We start from the raw sequence: 20,298 nt of genomic DNA on the forward strand, positions 1-20,298 counted from the left end.
TGAAAGTTGTAGCTCTATTTCTCAGCTTTCCAAAACATATTCTTATGTCTAATTCCAATACTTGTAGCTCAACTTATGATTTAAATACCAAAACTGGTTCTGTTATGATGTCTTACCTGTCTATCCGACATGATTGTCCATTTTGACCACTCAAATGGCAAAATAACGTTTTATGTTCTTCATAAAAGTTATATCTTTACTTCTTATCTTTCCAACCCATCCTCTTGTGTCCAAATTGGATATACATAGCTCAACTTATGGCTAAAACACCCAAACTGACTCTGTTGTGTCGGGCCACATGCATTACTAAATTGAGTGCCCATTTTGACCACTATAATGATAAGATTAGGTTCTGAGTTCTTCATAAAAGTTGTTTCCCTGTGTCTTGAGAATTCTCTCTTTCTGGATTGGTTTCATTTGAGTGTTTGGTGAAGTAGGAATTCAAGAAACATTGGACTTGGTTCTGCTGAATCAGGTCTGATCTGTTGGTCTGTGTTCTGAGCTTTTGTTTGCTATCGTACTGTGTGATCTGGGCTGTGGTCCCTTCTGAACATTTGTAGAATTTTGTCTTATCTTTCTAATGAACCTGATTTCATTCAAGTTGGAGACTCATAAGTCAACTTATGTGTTAAAAACCCTGCAAAGGTCAAGTTTATGAAAATGCTGAAAAGTTCTTGATTTATGTACTTTTATACTATCTTAAGTATATATACATCTATAGTGTTTTGAGTAACAATTTTGAACTGATGAGTACTAAATGAAGAGGTTTTGACTAAGAATTATTGCTTTTATGAAAGAATGATTTTGATTTGGGCTCTACTATGCATGATTGAGACGTGGTATGATGAGATGGATTTTCTTATTGTGAAGCTATGATCATATGCTAGGGTTATCAGCCCTTATAAATAGGCGGACGCGCTTATTTGTGTGATGGGGTGGTGCTTTCATAGGCCACGGTGGTGCTTTCATGGGCCACGATTGTGTGATGGGGGTGGTGCTTTCATAGGCCACGGTGGTGCTTTCATAGGCCACGAGTATGTGATGGGGGTGGCGCTAATATAGGCCACGATCAAATCTGCTTATGTTCATTCTGCATGAGTATGAGCCTTAATGAAAAATGAAATTTTATTTTTGCTATAAAAGAATGAAGACATATTTGTATTTATAATCTTCTCATTGCTTTCAAAGTATTTGAATTAAATGAATGCGATTTCGGTATTTATATAGTTGAGTAATTTCAAATTTGACTTGGCTTTTCTATTTAATTTAATTGTTGGTTATTTAGCACCACTGAGTCTTCCACTCAGCGCGTTGATTTTTATCACGCGCAGGTTAGGAGCGGAGGGTGTTCTTCAAGACCAGAGGACAAGCATCAGAGTAGAGATCACATTTTGGGTAGGATATTTTGTAAATGGTGATTTTTGGCATGTATATAAAGATTGTATTATGGAGGTTGTATATAATAAGTTTATAATGTATTAAGAGTTATGATTATTGAAGGAAATAACATCTTATTATATTTTTGGTGTATGATAATTATATATTCCTTGAAAGGAATGTGTTTAGACTATGATGCGTATGTTGATGGATATTTAGAAGTGCTTGTGGTATGTTATGTTGAATTGGAGTTTTGGGGTTTGGAGAAAATTGGAAGTGTGTATATTTTCTTTGTGTGGCAAGTTAATTTTTAGGGGAAACTCTTGCGAAATTTTCGTAGGAATTTCCTTAAACATTATTTTTGTAAAAAAAAAAAAAACAAAACAAAATGTTAATTACTTGCCTCCTTATGAAAATTTAACCACTTCTAATTTGTGATCTAGCTTTAATAAGTGAAATAAGAAGGTGCTCCGGCACCGATTGTGGCATCCGCCATCTGGTTCTTTGGGATTGGCCGGTGGGTGTTACACTACTCTTTGGTTTTAGGTTTTTCAGGCTTTTGGAGGTTCTTTCAGGGCACAAATGACATTTGATCAAGTTGATTCTCAAGCCGTTGGAACCATGGTAGAATTTCCTAGAGCCCGATGCTAAATCATAGTTAACAGCTTGTTCCCTCTGAGAGATTGGAGTTGATCAAGGCCCGGTCTTTTGGACTCTGATTTTAGCACTTTTGAAAGAGATTCTAGTCTGAGAACCATACCTGGTACATCCTGGTGATTTTTGGAACATCATGTGTAAATTTCGTCTAATTCCAAGAATATTTTTCTGGAGCCAGTCTGGTCTATCTAGTTTTCTAGGCCCTTCCCGTAGTCATTTGTCAGATCAAAAGATATCGCTGCATTTGTAATCTTATCATAGACGTTTTAACTATGATCGTGCTTCGGTCTAAGTTTGGATGAGTCCTAGAAGGTCTGCTTTTTCGGGCAGGGGCAAGGCTTATCCTCCCATTTTTCTATAAATAGGGGGAGGAGGGGTGAGGTGTTGGCCTATTTACCCAACACACTCTCCTTCTTCTCTTTTTCTTTATTTTCTCTTCCTTGAACCGTCCCCAAATCCTGTTAACATGGGTTCTCAAGTACCTTCATCCTCTTACTCCCCGGCTAGAGATTTTGAAAGGAGCATGAACCCATCCCACCCCTCGCCTCTGAACAGGCAAGTTGAGCAGGAGCGGGGCCCACCATCACCACTGAGGTCGGAGACTGCCATCAGGTAGCTATCCTTGAGGTGCCAAACCTACTTTACAAGAGCATGCAGCGGGTGAGATTCGTCATTCGACACAGCATGGCCTCATACCCTCTATTAGATGATGTTCTTGACCACTGGCTGGTCTATCCACAGGGTGTCCCGGTATGGCCCCCTTTTTTTTTTTTTACACAACTAACTTTGAGATGTTTGCTTGTCATGCAGTCTCCTCCTAGTTGGTGCGAGGGGACAACTTATCTGGTGGGTCAGCTTCATAGGCGCTGTCTGAGGCCCTCACTCGTGAGAGTCTCCTAGAGGAATAGGTCTAGACACTATGGGACGATCTTAGGCACCGTCGAGTTCCCGGGTCTCTATTTTTTTTTCTTTTTGGATAGGCTATTGATATATGCCTAGGTAGTCCAGGGACTAATTCTTATAATACTTTTTGGGCTGGTGATGCTTTGATAGTAGTATCTTATTTTGTAAAGCCTTGACTTTATTGTTATTAATGGAAATGTTAGATGTTACTTTTATGCGTCTGCTCTGCCTACATCATTTATCTGCACTAAATGCTTGAACTGTATTTGCACTGATTTGGCTGTCTCAAATGATTGGTTTAGAAATTGCACTGACTACCTATTCTAAATCGTTGATTTAAAAAAAAATTGCACTAACTGCCTATTTTGTCTATTCTGAGTGATTGTTGCACTAGTTGCCTGAACTGTATTTGCATTGGTTTGCCTGTCTCGAATGATTGGTTTAGAATTGCACTATCTGCTAGATTTATCATTGCACTGATTGCCTGTCTTGATGTGGTTGCACTGAATACCTGTTTGTTGATCTACGAGTTGCATTGGATGCCTATTTTGCACTAACTGCCTGTTCTGATTTTTGATTGGTTGTTTCAGTATTGGCACTGATTACCCGATCTTGTACCGTTTGACTTGAAAGTTGCACTTGTTTGCATTAGAATTTGCATTGAACTGCCAGTTTCAATCTGAATTTTTTGATTTTGCAACTGGTTGACTTGTTTGTTGTTGCATCTCTTTTGAGTTCCCGCAAGTATACGGATCGCAACGTAGTAATAAAAAGATCGATCCCACGAGGAACAGGTTATGTCCACTTTACTACTTATCCTTAACACTTATGTTTACAGCAATAAAATATGAAATGATTAAACTATAATTCTATTTAACTTTTAACTAAATATGTTACTTAATTCTATAAATAAAGATATAGTAGAATACTTAGAAGAATTGATCATGCATTAGATTTTCTTTTTCTATAGCGAAGCGTGTAACATGCAATAAACGATTCTTTAATCACATATGGTAAAGTATAATTCAACCTCTCGGTACAGAATTACTCTTTTTATTGTATGTATCTCTACATACAACAAATGCCTTACTTTATCAAATATTAAACCTAGTTCTTATTCTTTGATTATTTCAATAAGTTAGACTTAACTTTGACAAAGCAAGTTAAAGATTCACATGCAAATCCAACTAAATGAATTCTATCTCTTTGATCCTTACTGAACTATTTCTTTCTGAGAATATAATTAAGTAAGCTTGATTAAACAAAGACCAAAAGATAACTTAAAGAAACTTTATTGAATGAAACCAAATAACATTGTTGCTTTGCATAGAAAAATAATGAAGCACAACATGCAAAAAGTCTTTAATAAAACAAGAGAAAGATAGAAGTAATCAAACTCAAGCCTCCGGAGGGCGTCACACCTCGAGGAACTCCTGGATGTTCTTTGCACAAACAATAATAAGTGACTCTCGTCATCTTATTTCTAAGTACTACTTTATTATTTTCTACTGTATTATAATACTACATTTTGCCTATTACATAATGCATATTGCATTACGCATATTACATAATGCATAATGCATATGGCATATTTTCCTCTTGATTTGGACTTCAATTTATAGAAGAGGAGAATGATGTTGGTTATGATGGTGATTGGTTGGTCAAGAGGTGCTTCAGGTGACTTCTCTTGGGAAGAGTCCCGACCTATGCATGGAAAGACATGATTTTCTGATGAAAGGATAGCAAATTCATCTCCTGGAAACACGACTCGCGCTCGCGAGGTTCAAGGTCACCCTCGCGACTTATGCCTTAAAAGTCTCTGCCTCTCTTGAGTGCTTCTCGCGCTAGCGCAAATGGATGTCGCGTTCGCGACTTTTGTTTGTAAACTCTCTGACTTGCTGGAGTGCTTCTCGCGCTCGTGCATATGGATGTCGCGCTTGCGACTTGCGTTTTGGTGCCTGCTGAGTCTTCTGGTATGTAGGTTGCGCGCGCGACTTCAGGTAACGCTCGCGACTGGCCTTTCCAACGTGACCTCATTCACGTCGCGAATTCTACTAGGCAGGTTCTTCCATACTTTAGTCAACTTTTGGTCCTCTTTTTCTATAAAAGCAAGCCTTTTTATTCCTTTGCTCATATTGTATTCCTACAATCACTTTAAAACAAAAAGACAACACGAGCAAACGTAAAATGTATAAAAACAACATGCAATCATGTAATTTATGTAAAAATAACATAACAAAATTGCCCGCTTTGCGAGGCTATCATTTGTATTGAATTTGCACTGACTACCTAATTTATAATTGTTCCTAGTTATGGCACTGATCACCCTGTTCATACTGAATTTGCACTGATTGCTTGTTGTGAGCTTGCACTGATTTTGATATGAGTTTTCCTTGTTTTGGCACTGGCTGCTCCATTTTTGTTTAGCTACACTGATTGCCCGTTCTTGAATGTTTTGGCGCTGATTGCCCTGTTTTGAATTTGCACTAGGTTTTGATATATGTTTTCCTGGTTCTGGCACTGGCCGCCCCATTTTTATTTGGTTGCACTGATTGCCCGTTCTTGAATGTTTTGGTGCTAATCGCCCTATTCTAAATTTGCACTGGGTTGCCTGTTCGTTCCGGTTTGACCTGAAAGTTATGCTTAGTTAAGCAAAACATTTATGCATGATGCATGATGTGCCGCTTCTGATTATTCGACCGTACTCCTGAGAGAGTGTTTTCAGAAAGTTCAAGTTTGGTTTGCCAATTTATTTATGAGAATCTTATGGTTAGAGAATACCGGCTTCTGAGTAAAATAGTCAAAATTCTAGAAAAATGTTTCTTTTCTTTTGTTCTGAAAAGTTGTTTTAATTGTGATTTTGAATTTCTTCTTTCTCTCCTTTTTTTTTTTCTCATTTTCTTTTATTTGGGGCAGTTGGCACCGAGGTGCACTAGGGTCCCCTAAATCAGCGCTAATTTTATACCCTTCGCAAGGCCAAATCGGTGCTAATATGGGTCCCATCGGCACCGATTTTGGGCATGTCGGTGCGGTGTGTCCAAGGTCTAGTGGTTGAGTGCCTATAAGTACCTCATTTATGGCCTCAAAACGGTGTTGTTTTGCGCCCTGGAGCCCCATTTTTTTGAGTTTTCAAGCACTCTGCCAAAAATGGAGCCATTTATCAACTATCACATGCAAAGATGGACCAAGAGGTTAGCGAAGGTTGAAAATATTAATTTGAGCTAGTACGGTATGGCTTCTTTGGTGACTCTAAGAGGCTTGCCAGTGGACCTACCTTTTCTGGATGCATGCCTACACCTCTAGGATCCATAGGCTCAAGTGTTTCATTTGGCACACATTATAAGGAGATGTGCTTGACATATGAGGAATTTGCGGCTCTATTGGGCAGTGATTCTACGAGGGCTCCAATGGCTGCATCGATCGGGAATGGTTTTTTTAGGAGTTCTATGAGGATGTTGGGTTTATTTGTGGTGGAGGCCAGAGAACTGGTAGTGGACGACCGAGTTGATTTGGCGGGATTTATTGAGCGGTATTTGGATCCACTCGACTTTGAAGATCTAGAGCGTCAGATCTTCAGGACCCGGGCTTTGGTCTTTTGCTTAGTGAGCACCCGTGTACTGACTGGTTCAGTAGGCTGGGGGGATCTGGGATTGGCAGATTTGGTTCTCCAAATGGAGTGAGGTGCCGAGAAAGTTAGCATGGCTTTGGTGGAGACTATCTTGGGCCTTGACCGAGCTTACATAGTGGACCAAATCTAGTCAGCTAGCCCGGTCTTGCTTTAGGTAAGCATTTTCGAAATAACTTATTTTGAATTTGAATTTGGTTAAGGTGCTTTCTAAAAAAGGGTTAAGTTTTCTGGACTCTAAGAGGCTTGCCAGTGGACCTACCTTTTCTGGATGCATGCCTGCACCTCTAGGATCCATAGGCTCATGTGTTTCATTTGGCATGCATTATAAGGAGATGTGCCTGACATATGAGGAATTTGCAGCTCTATTGGGCAGTGATTCTAAGAGGGCTCCAGTGGCTGCATCGATCGGGAACGGTTTTTTTAGGAGTTCTATGAGGATGTTGGGTTTATTTGTGGTGGAGGCCAGAGAATTGGTAGCGGACGATCGAGTTGATTTGGCGGGATTTATTGAGCGGTATTTGGATCCACTCGACTTTGAAGATCTAGAGCGTCAGATCTTCAAGACCCAGGCTTTGGTCTTTTGCTTAGGGAGCACCCGTGTACTGACTAGTCCAGTAGGCTGGGGGGGATCTGGGAGTGGCAGATTTGGTTCTCCAAATGGAGTGAGGTGCCGAGATAGTTAGCATGGCTTTGGTGGAGACTATCTTAAGCCTTGACCGAGCTTACAGAGTGGACCAAATCTAGTCAGCTAGCCCAGTCCTGCTTTAGGTAAGCATTCTCGAAATAACTTATTTTGAATTTGAATTTGGTTAAGGTGCTTTCTAAAAAAGGCTTAAGTTTTGGATTGGGTATGAATGCCTGTTTTTGGTTTTGGATAGTGAGGGCAAAGTCCAGTCTTGCATGCTTTCAAAGAAAGGCTTGAGTGTTTAAGCTAAGGCTCAGCTAAGTCAAATTAGGTAAAGGGTTTTGCATGTGAATGCCTGTTTAGATTTGGATACTAGAGGGGGCAAAATCTGGTCTTGCATGGTTTTAGGGAAAGGCTTGAATGTTTGAGTTAGGGTACAACTGAATCTGTGGAGTAAAGGAGTGCTTGCATCTGAATGCCTGTTTCATCTTTGTGTTACAGTGCAATGTCTGGTCTTGCAGGTCTGGTTGAGCGATCACTTAAAGGTTGTAGAGCCACCACGACATTGTCCATATGAGCCGTCGCAATACCAATCCAGACGAGGTGTGGTGAGGCTTGGGTTAGAGGATGAGTGGCTACAGTGGTTGCTGGCGCTGAGGCCAGATCAAATTCTGTGTAGGTATGACTGGTATGAGACTAGGAGGTTTTTGATTAGGTCAGCTGGGTACCAGATGGCTTATCTGCTTGGCATGGATAGTATCACATTTTATCCTAGTTCCAGGCTGGTGAGATAGATGGGGCATGTTCAGGGGTTTCCACCAACTAGAGCTCTCTTCCGGGGCACACTGATTTCTCACAAGACTACTGTGGCCATACTGGGTGGTTGGTCGAGAGGGGCTCATGTGGTTGAGGCTGGAGCTTCCGGGGGCAAGACTGTTGCTTACTAGGCTTGGTGGATGGCTGAGCACAGTGATCGGGAAAGAGAGAACTCTGACTCGGAAGGTGGACGCCAGACTCCAGGCGGTGATTGAGACGACCTTAGACTCTGCCTAACGGGTTGACCTAGAGGATTTTGACGACTCTAGGGAGATGCTTCTAAGGCAGCGCAGACAGTTTACCTAGTCCCTCGGTGCATGCCAACCTTATGATAGGGTAGGATTTTTGTTCTCCTAATTTTTGAATCGGCCCATATTTTTTGTAGGGGCTTCGAGATGGGACACTGACCCATGATGTATAGAGGGTTCAGTCGACACACATTTTGGTTTTTGACACTCTGGACAATGGGCACATTCAGATAGCTGACACATAGGTAGATGATAAAGAGAGATGACAGGGATAGATGCCTAGATGATAGGGCATTTATGATTTTCTCTTTACATGACTTGTATTGATTTGAGATATGTAAAAAGGGAATCATATTGACACTTTCAGAAAAGGAAGTTCAGTCTTATCCTTCATGAGATTACTGCTTATGAACCTTAATTTTTGCCTAAGCCACCATCTCGGGTTTTTGACTTAGCAGGTTGCCCTAATTTTTGCCTAAATCGCCCTTTCGAATTTTCGACTTAGTGGGCTTTTACTGATTTTGCCTAAGCTACCTGCCCTTGCAGGTTTTCAACTCAGCTCATTTTGTTTTGATTTTTGATTTTTTTATTAATTGACACATAAAATCTGGTATTTTCATGAAAAGGGCAAAATGTATTTTCATTATTGTTGTGACCTCACCGATAGGCTGGGGTACCTACGTATCCCGTACTTTCGAAACATATTTCGAGGAGTCAGGTCACCATAGTTCGATTTTACAGTGACATGAAAAGGGGCAATATTTCTGGTGCTAATGCCTAAATGCATTCACACAAAGTATCTTTTGAGTTAATTTAAATTGCATGGATTAGTGAATTCATTGCCATCTATGTCAGACAAGATGACACTGCCTCAAAAGAGAATCTTCTTTAGTATGTAGGAGCCTGCCCAGTTTGGCCTGAATTTACCCCAAGGATCTTGTACGAGAGCTTTGATTACCTTATGTATAAGAAACCTTCTTCAAGTTTTCGATCCCAGATTCTTCTGTTGAAATGTCTGGCTATCCTCTGCTGGTAGCTCTAGATCTGATTAAGAGCCTCTAGTCTTTTTTCATCAATAGCATCTAATTGATTATGGTAATTTTGAGCCCACTCTGCTTTGGGCAACTGGCATTCTCTCATGACCTTGGCTGATCTAATTTGAACTTGAATAGGGAGGACTACTTCCATCATGTATACAAGCAAGTAAGGTGTCACCCCGGTTGGCGTTCTAATGGAGGTTCTGTATCCCTATAAAGCAAAAGGCAAATACTCATGCCAATTTCTGTGATATTCAATCATCTTTTGGAGGATCTTCTTAATGGACTTGTTGGCTACTTCTACTGCTCCATTGGTCTGGGGCCTAAATGGTGAAGATCAATGGTGTTAAATCTTGTATTTTATCATTAGGGTGGAGACCTCTTTCTTGAAGTGAGACCCATTATCTGATATGATCTCAAAAGGAACTCCATATCTGCATATGATGTTTTTCTGGACAAACTTAGCTACTTTCTTGGAATTCAGGACATGGTAAGAGCCAGCCTCTACCTATTTGGTGAAGTAGTCAATGGCTACCAAGATGTACTCATGTTGATTGGAGGACTTAGGGGTGATTCTGCTAATCACATCAATTCCCCAAGTTGCGAAGGGCCAAGGCATAGCAACTGGGTGAAGTTCTGTTGGGGCAATTTTTGGAGCTTGGTATAAATCTGACACTTGTGACATTTCTAGACAAACTTGGCATAGTCTGATCGTATGGTGAGCCAGTAATAAACTTGATTGGTGATTTTATGGGCTAGAGCCATTCCATTCATGTGGGGGCCTTCTTCTCCTCCATGTACCCACTCCATTATCTGTTGAGATTCTTCTTCAGTTAGGCACCTGAGATGTGCTTGATTCCAGGTTTGTTCGTACAAGATTCCATCCTTATAGAGATAACCCTCCACAACTCTCGGAGAGTCCTCTTGTCAGATTTAGAGGCACCCTCAGGGTATTCTTCCTTTTCTAGCCAGGTCTGAATATTTTAGAACCAAGGCTTGCCATGGGCGGGCTGGAGATTGCAGCAATAAGCTGGCTGTTGATGAACCTAAATATTTAGAGGCCTGATGACCATATCAGGACTGGCATCAACCATGGAGGCAAGCGTAGCCAGTGCATTGGCAATTTGATCTTAGCTCGAGGCAAGTAGAATAATGACAATCGGGCACCTATGAAGGGCTGAGACAAGGACTCTAACATCTAAGTGACTTTGACCACTCGTCACTCCCCTACATTCTCCCCCACCCAAACAGTCGACGCCCTCGTCGACTCATCACTAAGGATCTAGCTCCTGAAGTGCTCTTCTATAGGAAAGGGGCCTTGATGGTACTCATATACTTTCTCTCGAAATTGGTGAAGGTCTTCTTCTTTCTCCCAGGAGTTCTCTGACGGTGGTAGGTTCTTCCATTGCACTAGGTACTCTTGATGTTGACTTCCTTTCAGCTTGTGAGTCTCTAAGATCTTCTCCACTTCTTTGTCAAAGGATGGCTTCTTATGAATGGCATGTCGTTGAATGGCATGTCGGTGCGGCTTACTCCTACTGACATCATTCACATCTGGATGATAAGTGAGCTGACTGACATGGAACACAGGGTGGACTCCCATCTAAGCTGGCGTATCTACTTTGTAAGCTACCTTCCCTACTTTGGCGATGACGGGAACTGGGCCTTTGTATTTGCGCATCAATCTCTTGTTATGGTTGGGAAACGGGAATTGGTCGGATGTGATCCTAATTAGTACCAAATCTCTGATTTCAAATGTGAGTGGTCGGCGGTCTTGATCCACCCATTTCTTCATGCGTTATGCTGCTTTCTCTAACTGCGCCCTAGCCATCTCTGCATTTTGTTCCCATTCTACAGTGAATTAGTATGCCTTCAGGTTTCGCCCAGTGTACGGTCTATCCAATGTATGAGGTAGCAATGGCTGTTGACCTGTGACAATCTCAAATGGACTTCAATTAGTAGAAGAGCTCTTTTGAGCATTGAGAAAAAAAAGGGCAATATCTAATAAAGTGGGCCAATTTTTCTGACTAGCAGAAACAAAATGGCGAAGATATTCCTCCAGTAGGCTATTGAACCGTTCTGTTTGGCCATCAGTTTGGGGACGAAAGCTGGTGGACAAGTTCAACTGTGAGCCGAGCATCTTGAATAACTCCCCCCAAAATGATCCTGTGAACCTGCTATCCTTGTCACTGACGATACTCTTCAGGACACCCCAATACTTGACCACACATTTGAAAAACGCTCGTGCTGTGTCCTCCGCTGAGCAAGTTTTTGCCATGGGAATGAAAGTGCCATACTTGGAAAATTGATCAATGATGACCAATATGGTGTCAAATTCTCCAACTTTGGGCAAGCCACTGATGAAGTCTAGAGAGACGCTTTCCCATGGTCTACTTGGTACTTGTAGCGATTCCAAGAGCCCAGCGGGTTTCTGTCTTTCTATCTTGTCCTGTTGGCAAGTCAAGCAAGTCTTTGTATATTCATGTACATCTTCCTCCATTTGTGGCCAATATTATCCTTGGTGGATAAGTGCCAAGGTTCTATGCCAGCCTGGGTGCCTGCCCATAAAGTATCATGACACTCATGAAGGAGTAGTCTTCGAAGATTGCCTGCTTTTGGAACATAAATTCTATTCTTCTTCGTCATCAACAAATCATCTTCTATCCAAAACTGTCTCGTTTTCCCCGCCTTTGCCAAATTCAAGATTGTGACTGCTTGAGGATCTTTGTTCAACTGTGCTCGGATTTTGTCTTTAAGAGAGGTAGCTACTTGGCACCTAGACAAATGGGCAATTCTTTTCAAGGATACGAGTTCAGCTTTTCTACTCAATGCATCTGCTACACTGTTGGTTGGGCCTGGTTTGTACTCTAAGGAGAAATCAAATTCAGCTAGTTTCTCTTACCACCTAGCCTGTTTACTAGTTAGCTTAGGCTGAGTAAGAAAATGGCTAGCAGCTGAATTGTCTATTTTCACCACAAACTTCGATCCCAAAAGGTAGTGCTTCCATTCCTTCAAGCAATCAACTATTGCCAATAGTTCTTTCTCATGTGCTGCATATCGTCTCTCAATGTCAGTCAACTTTTGGCTTCGAAACGCTACTGGATGGCCTTCTTGCATCAACACTCCACCCAAGGCAAAGTCGGAGGCATTTGTTCGCACTTCAAAAGGTTGTAGCAAATTTGGAAGAGCCAATACGGGTGCTGCTATAATAGCCCCTTTGGGATTCTCAAAAGCTTCTTGACAGTTCTGCGACCATACCTAAGCCTGACCCTTCTTTAATAACTCCGTCAGCGGCCAAGTCTTGTGTGAATATCCCTGTATAAAATGCATGTAGTAGTTGGTCAATCCTAAGAAGGATCGTAGTTCTGTCACGCAAGACGGGACCCTCCACTCTTTGATGGCTTGGATTTTTGCTTCGTCCATTCTGACACGGCCCTATTCAATGACATGTCCCAAGAATTTGATGCGTTTCATCCTTGCGCAAGGGCCATGCTAATCATCTCTGTATCATTCCAATTTTATCGGATGTCCTTGGAGGGACAAGGATTCTAACATCCAAGTGACTTTGACCACTCGTCACTCCCCTACATAATGTCACAGTCCCGTATCACGCTCCAAGACCGGACCATGTGGCGCTTGCTTGGCACACCCTGAAACAAACTAGCCAAGGATATCAATTAGTTATCTGCAAGCCAATAATGGGTGTTAGAACAACATGATACCAATATATAATCATATGGGTCTGGATATAAGAACAATTCAAGCATCATCGAGGAACACATAGCAAAACATAGCACAACATCATATATAGGGGCAAAATGGTAATTCTTATTTTATTTATATATCAAATATTACATCGAGGCAATCAAGATTACAATAAGGCAACCAATGGCACCTTCTTATCCTCGAATTGCTAAGCCAACTAATCTAGGTGTCGAAGGTATAGGATCAAGCGCTGCTCCTTGATCTTCTATTTCTTTAGTGCTTGGGAGACCATCAGGATAGAGTCCCCGTAAACTGTTAAGCATCTGATCTGAATACTCAGAGCTGCTTCTAACCCTGCGATACATGCTTCATATTCCGCTTTATTATTAGTGACCTGAAATGCCAACTTAATGCTGAAGGGCAGTCACTCCTCAGACCATATATGTATGGCACAACCCAAGAGGGGGGTGAATTGGCTTTTCTAAAAATATTTTAGATTTTAAAACAAAATATAGAGTTCTAAATGCAGCGGAAAAATAAAAAATTTGTGAGAATAGATTATGAATTAGAACTTCCTCACAATGTTCTATTCATGAAAAATAGAAAGACTTATGCAAAGTGCAGCTATTAATTAGAACTGCTTCACAATGTCTTATTCAATATCAGAAATGCTTTATGACGGAAAGCTATTGTAATTGGAACTTACTCATAAAGTTTAGAAAATCATATAAGACTGTGTGAGAGACAATTATTGAAATTAGAACTGCTCCACAGAGCTTTAATCAAGTTTAGAAAAACTAATTAGAAACCCAAGTAGTGAAATATACTGAAAATAGAAGAACAGTTTAGAACTTGGTATATTCACTTATCAGAATTCCAGAGTTCTAATATTTTGAGAAGATAAGACTTATTTCAATTTTAGAATATTAAATCCATTAACACTTTTAGCATTTCTAAAATATAAATAGAAGTGTAAGTAAAGTAGTATCAAGCAAAACTTCAGAAATCAAAAAGATCAACATAGTGATTTATAGTGGCTCGGCACTAACTCGCCTACATCCACTCCGCAAGACTCATCTTGAGATCCTTAACTATGTTATCTCTTTTCAAGGGTAAGAGACAAACCAACAGTACAAGGCAATAGATCAACACCTAGATCTACCCTTTATCCCATTAGATTTTCCAAAGGTTTTAGTTAACCTCAACCCTTTATGTTTTTGACAGAGTACAGAAACTCAATTCAAGACATTAGAATCTCCCTCACGGAGAAGGTTGCTTGATAACCTCTTTCACAATAGCTTCTCACCTAAGCTATTACACAATTGTTTATCAAATAAAAAAACCTGTCTACTAAAGATTAGAGAATCTAAATAGACAGACAGAAATGCACATATAAGCACAGGAAAAACAGTTTTTCAGATTAGAAAATCGTTTAGAATACAAAACCGTTTTTCAAAAGAAATTGTTATAAAAATTCTTTTCTCTTTTAAAGATAAAATCGTAAAGTATAAAGATGAAAAGAAAAATGGGGGTAGAGAGTAAGTTTTGAGAGATAAAGGATGTGATCAATAGATGAATACTCTTAAAACGAAAACTCTTTCTTCCACCTAGTTCAAAGCGTGAAAACACCTTTTTATAGAGAGATTTGTGACTCTCATTTTTAGAAAGTGGATATTTCATTTTGAAATCAGAATATTTGCTTTTCTTATTTAGAAGATACGAGAATCTTAGTTAGCAAAAACTTTGTTTTATCCTTTTGGTAAGAAAATAAGAAACGATCTTCCTTTCCTTTAAACATAAAGATTTTCGAAAGCGTTTTATTTGGAAAATATTTTTCAAAATCTTAGGTAAGAGAATAAATTAAATTTCTTTAGATCTTCAAAGAGAATTTTCAAAAAAGAAAGTACACGATTTATTACCAAAATCGTTAGAGATATAATCTCTTTTAATTTTAGGTAATTGAATCATTTTGATTTCTTTTAAAGGAATTTCGAAAACAATTATGACGAAAAAGATTTATTTTGAAGAATCTAATTTTTGAAAAATATTTTTGATGAGAGAAAGATTAGTTTTTGTGCTTATAGATGAATTTTCTCTCTATCCTACAATGTATCCTAAATGCCTAACCACTAGGGCCTCAGATATCTTCACATATTATGGATTTTTGTAGACTTGCCTTGTTCGTTTTCTTTCCATAAGAATTCTGCATAAAATATTAGCCCAAATAATATAATTTAATTTATTTGTTTTGTTTTAATCATCAAAATTTCGAGATTAGAATTTGACCCTTGAGCCAACATGAAGTAGATCTTCCAATGGTCTATTTGAATTGGCATGATGTCTCCATCCGAAAACCTTATATCTACTACTTCGGCATCACCGGGAGATGCAGCTAGATGATCTGCTATCACACTACCTTTGATTGCTTTCTTTGCAACATACTTCATATCAAATGTAAAGATAATGGCCTATTTAGACATCTTACTGTCCAAAATCGGCCTCTCCATAAGGAATTTCAAGGGGCTTTGGTCAGCGATGACATGAGTGTTGTAGGAGCAGAGGTAATGCCGGAGTTTAGTGCAAACCCATGCCAAAGCTAGGCAGTGCTGTTCAATCTTACTGTACTTCAATTTCGTCTCTAGCATGCGCCTACTCAGATAGTAAATAGTGTTTTCCTTATGAGAGTCAGGTAACTCTTGTGCTAACATAGCCCCTATGGCTTCATCTGTCACTGATAGATAGAGGAGGAGTGGCTCTCCAGGCCTTGGAGGCTGAAGGACCGAAGGATTGAGTAGAAATGCTTTGATCTATTCAAAGACTTTTTGACACTAGTCATCCCAAGTCTTTGAGGCATCCTTTCTCATTTTCTTGAAGAATTGTCCACAATTGTCTGCTAACTGTGAAACGAATCGACTGATGTATTGAAAGCGGCCTAAAAACCCCCGATCTTTTTTTCTATCTTAGGAGGCTACATCTCGAGGATGGCTTTCGATTTTGATCCATCAATCTCAATCCCTCTTTTAGAGACCATATAGCCCAAGAAGATACTAGATGGAGCTCCAAAAAGACATTTAGCATGATTAAGCTTTAGATTATATTGGAGGAGACTAGAGAAGAATTGTTCGAGGGCAATTAAATGGCTTGGCTCATCCCTGGTGTGGACAACCATGTCATCAACATATACCTCTATGTTCTTGTGCATCAGGTCATGAAAGATTATGGTAGCCATCCTCTGGTAGGTGGCGTTAGCATTCTTCAACCCAAATGGCATCATTCTATAATAAAAGGTACCCCATTTGGTGATGAACGAAGTCTTCGGTCTATCCGGTGGATTGGCTGGTATCTGATTATACCCTGCATACAAGTTTGTGATTGAAATCAGACTGGATCCTGCCATTCTATCGACTAACATGTCAATATGAGGTAAGGGGAAATCATCCTTGGGGCATGCCTTGTTCAGATTTCGGTAATCAACGCAAATTCTGATCTTGCCATCTTTCTTGGGAATCGATACTTTATTGGCTAGCCACATCGGGTAGTCAATGACTTCGATCAAGTTGTTTTCCAATAGCTTAGCTGTTTCTTCTTTAATTTTGAGGGAGATTTTCGATTTCTGCCTTCGGAGCTTTTGCTTTACTGGCCTGATGTGATCATATGTGGGATCTTATGAATAGCAATGTTGAGGTCTATACCGGTCATGTCACTGGCTGTCCATGCAAAGCAATCTGAATATCGCTTGATGAGCTCTGTCAACTCCTATTTACAATCACATTCATGCACAACAAATGTATGTTTTGTTTCATTCTTTGTGCCAATGTATACTTGTCCTTTTGTTATTTTTATTTCTTTTTCTTTTTCATTTTCTATTTTGCCAGCAATCTCATTCAGGGTACAGAAAGGGTAACAAGAAAACTGAAACTTTTCATTAGTGATAAAAGTGCCATGGTCGGCATGTACATTGAGTTCAACAAAAAGATCCCCTAACTCAGAGAGGGAAGACAGAGAAGACTCAGAGGACTTGAAAGACACTGAACCAGACTCTAAACAAGGCTCTGACTCAGGTTCTACTTGTGACTCAGACTTAGGTTCAGGTAGAAGAAGGGTGAACTGCTATACGTGCTCCTCTAAGCACTAGTACTGAGGGGGTGCTTGGATAGGCTGTATGAGGCTTGTGGGGTCTACTTCCATTTGATTGGTGATCATGCATAAATGAAAGAGGGATGTCTCCATGTTGTCCTCCGAGTCTATTTGGAGCTTGAAAAGAGGCTCATGGTCTTCTATTGAGAGCTTGACATCAAAGAAGTTTAAAACCAGGGAATTAGTCTTTTAGGCAGAGGGCAATACCATGGTTCTTGAAAGAAATAATAGGGTACATATTCCTCTTCTCTGATGAAGTAGCCATTAAGGATTTTGAAATGCGGGCGCAACAGAGGATCCCTTGTTTCACCTCTTATTTTTGCCAACCATTTGGCATTCTCCAACTCCTCTCGCTCTTCATTTGTCGATTTAAATCCGAGACCAAAGGGAGGTTCAACAATGGGGAAGTCGGTGAAGGAGGCCATACCCCGCTGGTTGCGGTCGAGTCCCATTTTTAGAAAATAACACATGGCTCTCATTATGTTAGCTACTAGTGGGTTACTGAAATGATCAAAACCCATTGGGAAGATCTCTTTCCTTGGTTCTGCTTCAATAAATTAAACTGAATCAAAGGTGAAGTTGGATAGAGGGTAGACTGCTAGTTCTGGCTGAATTTCTAAGAGTGGGGCCAAGGAAGGAATTTCAGATTTTCCTACTAAGTCCCCTTTGATTGTTGATAGCCTCGCAAAGCGAGCAAATTTTGTTATGTTATTATCGCATAAATTACATGATTGCATGTTTGTTTTTATACATTTTATGTTCTCTAGTGTTGTTTTTGTTTTAAAGTGATTGTAGGAATGCAATTTGAGCAAAGGAATGAAAAAACTTGCTTTTATAGAAACAGAGGACCAAAAGTTGACAAAGTATGGAAAATCCTGCCTAGCAAAATTCGGGACGCGAATGAGGTCGCGTTGGAAAAGAAGAACTAACAAAGTCGCGAGCGCTACCTGAAATCGCGAGCGCAACTTATGTACCAGAAGACTCAGAAGGCATCAAAACACAAGTCACGAGCGCGACATTCAAATGCGCGAGCGCGAGAAGCACTCTGGAGAGGCAAAGAGTTTATAAGCACAAGTCGTGAGCGCGAACCTGAAACTCGTGAGCGCAAGTCGTGTTTCCAGGAGATGTTAATTGCTACCCTTTCATCAGAAAATCATGTCTTCCCATGCATAGGTCAGAACTTTTCCCAACAGAAGTTAGTTGAATCACCTTTTGGCCAGCCAACCACCTTCATAACTGCCATCATCTTCCTCTTCTATAAATTGAAGTCCAAATCAAGAGGAAACCATGCAATATATAATATGCATCATGCAATAGGCAAAATGTAGAATTAGAATATAGTAGAAAATAATAAAGTAGTACTTAGAAATAAGATGACGAGAGTCACTTATTATTGTTTGTGCAAAGAACATCCAAGAGTTCCTCGAGGTGTGACGCCCTCCGGAGGCTTGAGTTTGATTGCTTCTATCTTTCTCTTGTTTTATTAAAGACTTTTTGCATGTTGTGCTTCATAATTTTCTATGCAAAGCAACAATATTATTTAGTTTCATTCAATAAAAGTTTCTTTAAGTTATCTTTTGGTCTTTGTTTAATCAAGCTTACTTAATTATATTCTCAGAAAGAAATAATTAAGTAAAGATCAAAGAGATAGAATTCATTTAGTTGGGTTTGCATGTGAATCTTTAACTTGGTTTGTCAAAGTTAAGTCTAACTTATTGAAATAATCAAAGAATAAGAACTAGGCTTAATATTTGACAAAGTAAGGCATTTGTTGTATGTAAAGATACATATAATAAATAGAGTAATTCTATACCGAGAGGTTGAATTATAATTTACCATATGTGATTAAAGAATCGGTTATTGCATGTTACACGTTTTGCTATAGAAAAAGAAAATCTAATGCATGATCAATTCTTCTAAGTATTATACTATATCTTTATCTATAGAATTAAGTAGTATATTTAATTATAGTTTAAATAGGATTATAGTTTAATCATTTCATATTTTATTGCTGTAAACATAAGTGTTAAGTATAAGTAGTAAAGTGGACATAACCCGTTCCTCATGGGATCGATCTTTTTATTACTACGTTGCGATCCGTATACTTTCGGGTAACTCAAAGAGATGCAACAAGTTTTTGGCGCCGTTGCCGGGGAACGGTGTTTTGTCATTTAACGAAAATTCTTATGTATGATTTACAACATTTTTATCTAAAATATATATATATATATATATATATATATATATGTGTGTGTGTGTGTGTGTGTGTGTGTGTGTGTGTTTACTTCTATTAGTTTTTTTTTTATTTCTTCTAAGGTTTACATTTTGAATATTTTCTTTGATTAAAAGCCAAAGATCTGGCTTTAAAAAGACTAATATTTGTTTAAGTGTGTAGCAAATTTTGCCTTCACAGAAACAGATTACGCTAGCGCGAATTCTGGAAGCACGGGCGCAATTTCTGTGACAAAGAGACAGAAGGTTTGAGAACAACATTCGCGATCACAATAAAAGGAAGCGCGAGCGTGACTTAAGTCACAAAGGAAGTCAAAAACTTTGGGATACACGTTCGCGATCATGACAATATCAAACGCAGGCATGATTAGGGTACAACAGAAGTCAGAAAGGGCGGAGAAAGCCATTCGCGAGATGTAAATTTAAGACGCGATCGCGACAACGGAAATTGCAAGCGCGACTGTCCAATGGTCAGAAAGTCACAATTGTTTTTTCCAGATTCAAATTCAACCCTTCTCCTTCCCAAGGTATTCAAACCTGCAAAAACTACAAACACCCTTTCAAAACCAATCAAATCTCTTCTTTTTCAACTTCCCCATTAACTATTCAACCCTATCCTTCCCTAAAAACATCTATATAAGAGTGTCTATTCCTCCTTCAAAATCCCCAACTCTGCCAGTGCAATATACTCCACAACAAACCCATTTTTTTTGCTTTCAATGATAATCCTCCATCAACTCATCACTATGCCGTTCAAACAAAAGGCCAAAAAGAACAAAGAAGGTTCTTCTTCTTCTGCTCCAGCAAAAAGAGATTTGGCTTCGAGGTATAAGGCCCCTTTCCCTATCTATACTATAAAGGAAGGCGAATGTTTCACCCGCCTTGCCAAATCCAGTTTCACGGGTATGTACCTTCTTGACCATAATTTTTTGC

General features: G+C 39.6%; 1 non-coding gene across 1 annotated transcript; it reads right to left on the reverse strand.

Annotated features, from left to right (window-relative positions):
• Positions 1-12,732: 12,732 nt before the first annotated feature.
• LOC149498349 (U6 spliceosomal RNA) lies at positions 12,733-12,832 on the reverse strand. Its single transcript, XR_016319856.1, has one exon. It is a non-coding gene; the product is annotated as a U6 spliceosomal RNA (small nuclear RNA).
• Between the last annotated feature and the right edge of the window lie 7,466 nt (positions 12,833-20,298).

The sequence above is a fragment of the Jatropha curcas genome, chromosome 2 (assembly GCF_041381405.1).
Source record: "Jatropha curcas cultivar XTBG-Jc1 chromosome 2, XTBG_Jcur_1.0, whole genome shotgun sequence".
NCBI classification, from domain to species: Eukaryota; Viridiplantae; Streptophyta; class Magnoliopsida; order Malpighiales; family Euphorbiaceae; genus Jatropha; species Jatropha curcas.